The sequence below is a fragment of the Hyaena hyaena genome, unplaced genomic scaffold (genome assembly GCF_003009895.1).
Source record: "Hyaena hyaena isolate Hyena2069 unplaced genomic scaffold, ASM300989v1 scaffold_2188, whole genome shotgun sequence".
Classification (NCBI taxonomy): domain Eukaryota; kingdom Metazoa; phylum Chordata; class Mammalia; order Carnivora; family Hyaenidae; genus Hyaena; species Hyaena hyaena.
Genome location: NW_024082830.1, coordinates 6821 through 14612, shown reverse-complemented (window position 1 = coordinate 14612; position 7792 = coordinate 6821). Strand labels below are relative to the sequence as shown.

The 7792-nt window shown below is 39.6% G+C and overlaps 1 pseudogene; it reads right to left on the bottom strand.

Annotated features, from left to right (window-relative positions):
* Positions 1-6215: 6215 nt before the first annotated feature.
* LOC120227332 lies at positions 6216-6591 on the bottom strand (annotated as a pseudogene).
* Between the last annotated feature and the right edge of the window lie 1201 nt (positions 6592-7792).

Sequence of the window (7792 nt, the reverse complement as noted above, 5' to 3'; positions counted from 1 at the left end):
ACTTATCCTTCAGAGTAGGCCAAGAAAAGTTGTGGAATAGATTATATATTTGTGACTTTCATAGATAAAAATGCAGCTTTGTGAGCTTGTCTGTGAACAGTGCATGAATTTCAGAACCTGCTTCCGTATCATCATCTAAAAGGATGAGCTTTAAGAGTTCCCAGTAATGGTGTCAAAATGCCTGCCTTATCCTATTTTTCCATCTTATTTAATTTTTATATCCATCCAGATTTAAAGGCACGAAATGTGTTCTTCAATAGAAAACTATGGAAGTCTTATTTATGTGTATATATACGTATTTATCTCAGATGAGGATCAGATTCATCCACTGGTGAGCACCGCCTATTGGAGATGGAGGAGATAATAGATAACAGAGGACCTCATGTTTCAAAAAGCCTGTGACTGACTAGGGGGAACAAATTGGGGCTAGGCATTTAGCTTATAGGTTTTATGGGAAAAAGTGAGTTAGCAGAACTCAGGCTATAAAGTGAACCCATGAGAACCCATAAACATTTGATGGTTTTCTGTCCAGAAAGGATTTGAAGTGGTTTAAGAGTTTTATTGACATAAAACAAAACAAAACAAAACAAAACCCACCCAGTAAAGTAGTACATTCACAAATTTATAAAAATCAATAAAATGTTATTATACATTAAATTAGCAATAACGGATAGTGTGCATTTGAACACAGGGTCTCCCCTGCAATCTGAAAGTAGAGCTTTCCTATGAAACCTTTCCTAAGCCAAAAGGGTGTAAAGCAAAGAAACAATTACCATTAATTTATGCAGAAAAAGTTGTGGATGTTTCTAGGCCTCTCTTAGGCTTCTCTGATTCTTGAGGACACATCTTGCTAAGGAGTCCATGAAGGAAATCCAGGTAAAGCACAGATGCTCAGAGACCTGAAAGCTATGAGGTCTGGATGATGAGATGCTCAGTGTTTCCTGGGGAAGGAGCTTGGCGATACTGGCCTTGCTGTTGGGGGTTTGCACAGCCCCTGTCATGGCTCCTTGCAAAACAAATCCTGAAAGCTATTTTTGCTTTCTGTTCCACGCCCCAACCTTTTTTTTTTTGGTAAAGGCAAAAAATCTCTTTGGATTTCTTTCAGTTAGTGAAAACAGGCACTAAAGTAGGTTTTTTGTAAAAGCCAAGTGGCATAACGTAAATTTTTGAAAGGCAGGGGACACCTGTATCAGTTTCACTATGGCAGAATGATTCATAAAATATGAAGCCTTTTCATGAGCTCGGGCACAGCAAAGATAGATAACAAATGTGCCAAAGTTTTTGGCCTAGAAACTCGAAAGGTATAATGCAGAGCAAGTGCAAAAGAGAAAAGTTGGAGTGGAGCTGGAAACAGCAGCTACCTCACTGACAGGTCCCTCTCTGGACATTGCCCTCCACCACAGAAGACAGCTTCCCCTGAGATTATGCCTCCTCCCAACCCCACTGGGAGTGGCTTGTGGTCAGTGACGGGCTGATGTGGATGGAGATAACAAGTTCTGCCTCCTTGTCTCAGTTTGGGCAAACTCCAAAGGGCTGTCCTGGCTCCCCTTGGGACAGGGTGAAGCTGCAGTTTCCAATATGCTGGTTCTCAGCTTTTCTTCCAGCCCCAAGTCTTGTCTTCCTCACTTCTGGAAATTAGCTAGGACAGGGAGAAAGATCCTGTCCCAAGGAATTGTCCAGGGCTCAAGACAGGACCAGGAGACCCACTATCCCAGGATACGACATGGACAGTTGATGACCCAGCTGTGGTTCATGGATTTTTACCATGGAGAGTGCAGGAGGCAGAGTTCCAGGATTGCCACCCCACAACCGCAGCCCCCGCTGGACATGCATCTTCTCCTACTTGGTTAAACACCCATCTAGGAACTGCTGTGTTGGCATTTTGCAGATATAGTTAAGTTTCCAGATCAGTTGGTGTCAAGATAGGGAGATTATCTGAAGGCCAGGATGCTATCTTATCACACGAACCCTTCAAAAGCAATTTTTTTTCCATCAGGTTACAGAAAAGGAAGTCAGAAATTTGAAACATAAGAAGGATTTAATGTGCTCTTGTTGGCTTGAAGATGGAGAGGCTAGGACATGGATGACATCTAGATGCTGAGAACCCCTCCCAGCTAACAGCCAGCAAGGAACCCAGGACCTTGGTCTCACAACCATAAGGACTTGAATTCTGCCAACAGCAAGAATGAGCTTAGAAGTGAATTTTCCCGGGGCACCTGGGTGGCTCAGTCGGTTAAGCATCAGACTTCGGCTCAGGTCATGATCTCACGGTTTGTGATTTTGAGCCCCACGTCGGGCTCTGTGCTGACTGCCAGCTCAGAGCCTGGAGCCTGTTTCAGATTCTGTGTCTCCCTCTCTCTCTGACCCTCCCCTGCTCATGCTGTCTCTCTCTCTCTCTCTCAGAAATAAATAAAAAAACATAAAAAAAAAAAAAAAAGAAGTGAATTTTCCCTACAGCCTCCAGACAGGAACTTTGCCTGGCTAATACCTTGATTTCAGCCTTACCCTGAGCAGGCGACCAGCCATGCCATGCAGGACTTTTGACAAATAGACCTGTGAGCTAATAAGTGAGTGTTGCTTTAAGCCACTAAGTTTGTGGCAGCTTGTTATGTATGCAGCCACAGAAAACTAATACAGGGAGACAATGCAATGGGAGAATTGCAGAACAGGCTCCTCCCCACTGACACAAAACTGCATTTAAGTGGGTCCATTGATGGCATCAGCTCCTGGAAGAAAGGGGGCAGGGGTGGTTCTCTGACTATGATGAGCCCTGCACTCAAGAAAAAGGGGAGCAGGAGGTCTTAATGGACTTTGGCAGGGGAACCAACTTCACTGGGTTTGATTAAATTTATCCAAGACTAGATTGGGCTTGCAAAAAGAGACAGAATAAAGATTCAAGTTAAAAATGGTGTGAGATCTAAAACCGTAAAAGTCCTAAAGAAAACATAGGCAGTAGTCTCTTGGACATCAGCCTTAGCAACATATTTATGGATCTGTTTTCTCAGGCAAGGGGAACAAAAGCAAAATTAGACTAGTGAGACTACACCAAAATAAAAAGATGTAACACAGCAAAGGAAATCAGCAACAAAACAAAAAGGCAACCTGTGGAACAGGAGAAGATATTTGCAAGTGATATACCTTATAAGGGGTTAATATCCAAAACATATAAAGAACTTCTACAACTCAAGACCAAAAGAAGAAACAATCTGATGTAAAAATGGGCAGAAGATATGAATAGACATTTTTCCAAGGAAGGCATCCAGATGGCCAGTAGACACATGAAAAGATGTTCAACATCAGGGAAATGCAAATCAAAATGACAATATCACCTTACCGCTGTCAGAATGGCTAGTATCAAAAAGACAAGAAGTACTCAGTGTTGGTGAGGATGTCGAGAAGGGGAATCTTTGTGTCCTATTGGTGGGAATGAAAGTTGGTGCAGCCACTGTGGGAATCAGGATAGAGGTTACTCAAAAATTGGAAATACAATAGGATCTAATAATTCCACTACTGGGTATTTATCCAAAGAAAAAGAAAATACTAACATGAAAAGATATATGCACTCCTATGTTTATTGCAGCATTGTTTAAATAACTAAGATATGGAAGCAACACAAGTGTCCATTGATAGATAAATGGATAAAGAAGGTATGGTGTCAACATGATGGAATATTATTCATCCATAAGAAGAATAAGATCTTGCCATCTGCAACAACATGGATGGACGTAGGGGGTAGTAAGCTAAATGAAATAAATCAGAGAGAAAGACAAATACCATATGATTTCACTTTTATATGTGGAACCTAAAAAACAAAACAAATGAAGAAACAAACAAAAAAACCCAAACAGACTCTTTTTTTTTTTTAATTTTTTTTTAATTTATTTATTTCTAGGAGAGAGAGAGAGAGAGAGAGAGCGTGAGCAGGGGAGGGTCAGAGAGAGAGGGAGTCACAGACTCTGAAACAGGCTCCAGGCTCTGAGCTGGCAGTCAGCACAGTGCCCGACTCGGGGCTCGAACCCACGAACCGCGAGATCATGACCTAAGCGAAAGTCGGACGCTTAACCGACTAAGCCACCCAGGCGCCCCAGACCCAAACAGACTCTTAAATACAGAGAACAAACTGTTGGTTGTCATGGTGGGGGAGCAGGGAAAGGGTGAAATAGATCAAGGGGAGTAAGAGGTACAAACATCCAGTTATAACATCAGTAAGTCATGGAGATGATAAGTACAGCCTAGAGAATATAGTCAGCAATATTGTAATAACATTGTATGGTGACAGATGGTGACTGCACTTATCATGGGGAGCACTAATGCATAGAATTATCAAATCACTAAGTTGTACACCTCGAACTAATATAACATTGTATGTCAACTATACTTCAATAATAAATGAAAAAAATAATTACATTTTTACACTTCTGAGTCTATGATATGTGAAAACATATACTTACCGTTATTTGCATTTGGTTGTTAAAGTGTTTAAGACTTTTGTCTGGTTGTAAGCTATTCACATGCTAAGAAGCATTTCTGCTCCTGGATCTTGACTGAAATAGGGATTAAAAGACTTTAAGAGAAACATCTACCAATTGCAACAGACTTTATATGGATCCTGATTCAAATAAACTTTAAGGAAAAACTTTTGAGATAATGGGGGAATTGGAACTCTGGTTGAATAGTTTATAATGTTAAGAAAAATTATTGTTAATTTTCAAAGGTGTAATAATGGATATAGACATACACAGATACGTTACACACATAACTAAAGATTTATGGGTGAAATGATACAATGTCTGGGATTTGCTTCCAAATAATCTGGTGTGGGGGATGAGGGATTACTAGGTTTGTAGAACACGCATTTGGTCATGAGTTGAATTTGGGGTGATGGGCACATAGAAGTCCATTACATTTATTCACTATGACAAAATACTTATTCTTTTTTATTTTGTGCATTTGAAACTTTTCATTAAAAAGAAAAGAAGCCTGGGTGCCTAGGTGGCTCAGTCGGCTAAGTGCCTGACTTCCAGTCAGGTCATAATCTTGTGGTTGGTGAGTTCCAGCCCTTCATGAGACTCTCTACTGTCAGCATGGAGCCCACTTTGGATCCTCTGTCTCCCTCTCTCGCTGCCCTTCCCCTGCTTGTGCACATGCTCTCTCTCTCTCTCTCTCTCTTTGTCTGTCTCAAACATAAATATAAAACATAAAAAAGAAAAAAAGAAAAGAAAAGAAAAGAAGCCCACTTTGATTCCATTCTGGTTTTGATGCTGATGAGGACCATGCCCTGCTGGGTACAGGGCTCCTGAGAGGGCTACCTCTTTGCTAAGCAGGAGCTGTTCCAGGTGTAAGAAGCCTTTCCCTCGCTCCCTTCACTCCTCCCAAGTCTTCTTGGCAGAAGCCCTACTGCTCTTCTTTTATATCATCTCTCTTTTCTATTTCTGAACTCCATTTCATGCTTTTCCTAATTATTCCCAACAAAGAGAAACTTGAAATTCACATATGCTGCCGCTGAACATCTTGCTGAAAGGGCATACAGAAATAGCCCAAAGAGCAGAATCTGTGGCAGAGAAAGCATCTGGGGAAAGATTTCCGCCTTGTTTTTCTTTAAAATAAGGTTATTTAGCATAGGTCTCAGATAATCATAGTGAACCACATTTCATTTTTCTATTATTTGCATTTGAACTGAGAAACAGAAGTAAAAAAGCACTTCTTTTTTTAAACAAGAAGTTTTTCAAACAACAAGATGCATACCTTGAAGGGAAACTATCCAGGAATTCTTTTAGAGTAATTTATCTCTACTGAAAGTCAGTTTGCCCCACATATAGCAGCTACATACAAAAAAGTTGTAAAATTATCCTTGGTTTTATAATGATAAATGAAAAACACTAAAATTCTTCAATTGAACAGTGTGTAGAAGAATTTTTATACTTTTGTTGTTGTTGTTGTTAAAGAGTGAAAACAAAATAACTTACTGGAATACAAAGATAAGAGATGAATGAGCATTCCACGAATGGAGAAAGGGTGTGTTTTCACAGAGGCAGTATTTTTCTCCATCCCATCTTCACTTAATGTCAGTCAAAACATATCATTGTCCCTTTATTAAAAAATAACAACAATAAAAGCCAGTATGCTTGTGTACATATACCAATTACTTTATGTACAACAGAAGAATGGGGAGGGGGAAATGAAAGAATAGAGAAAACTACACTATACAATACTAGTCAGGATGTGGTAGAACCAAACTGAAATTTTCTGAGAATGTCTTCCTTCTCAGTCTGGAGGAACAGAGTTCTGGAGTGAAGTAGCAGGTTCCCTTTTTGGTAGACACCTCCCATCTGCTTCCAGAACACATCAATTATATCTTCCTCATCCATTTCCAACTGTGCAGGTGTGTCTGTTTCATGGATTGGCTGCCCATCAAATCGGAATCTGATGTGCCTCATTGACAAGCCCTGTCATTCACAGTAGGCTTTCATCAGTTTACTAAGTAGTGTATGCTTCTCGATCTTACACTGCACGACAGAACCACCTGCCACCTTCAAATTAATGATCATGGTTCTTGGTCTTGCCTCATTTCTTGTGCTGTTCATTGGCCATGGTGAGCCCCAGGGTCTCCTCAGCTGCTGCTTCACAAAATAGGTACCAGGTTGGCACTGAACAAGCACATAGCAGCCTCAGGAGCAGCAGAAGGAGGAGGGGGCAGTGGTCAAAAAACATTTTCTGAAATAAAAAATTAGTCTCTTGGAAACATAAATTTAATTTGATAGATTCTACTAGACCAGGGTAGGGGAGAATCTTTATTATGGGATTTATTTCCAGTTGTTTAATTTTGAAATAGCTGAGACTTAGCAGGAGAAGTCTGAAACTCCCAGGTAACTGACATAAAGGTCTTAGCAGAGAAGAGCTTCTCAACCCAGCCAAAAGAGCAAGAAATGCTCATTTACAGCAGCATTAAAAGAGAACCAAAGACTTGGGAATGAATTTAACAAAACAAAATGTCTACTTGGAAAACTATAAAGCATTGTTGAAAGAAATGAAGGAAGATCTAAATAAATGGGAAGATATCTCAGGTTCAAGGATCAGAGGACTTAATATACCGTCAAGATGTCAGCACTCCCGAAGTGATCCACAGAGAGATTCACTGCTGTCCCCATCAAAATTCCAGCTGGGTTCTTTGCAGATATTCACAAGATGATCCTAAAATTCATATGGAAACACAAGGGACTCAAAAAGCCAAAATATTCTTCAAAAAAGAAGAACAAAATTAGAGGACTCACTTCTTGAAACAAAAAAAAAATAGATTTTTAAAGCTACATGATCAAGACCAGCATAAAGACAGACATATATTTCAAAGGAATAGGATTCAGGGTCCAGAAATAAACCTTCACATTTCCAGTTAATTGATTTTCAATGGGGTCTAAGGCCTTTCAGTGGAGAAAAGAATAGTCTTTTCAATAAATGGTACTTGGATAACCAGACATCCACATGTAAAATAATGAAATTAGGTGATCTACCATACACCATATACAAAAATTAACTCCAAATGAATCAAAATCCTAATTTAAAACTGTAACAGTCTTTAGAAAAAAATGTAAGTGTAAATCCTTATGATTTTGGATTAGGTAATGATTTCTTAGACGTGACACTTAAAGCATAGGCAACTGAAGAAAACATCGACAAACTGAACTTTATCAAAATCAAAAACTTTTGTGATTCAAAGGGCACCATCAAGAGAAATTTTAAAAAAAGGGCAACCTATAGAATGGGAGAAAATATTTGTAAAATCATATATCTGATA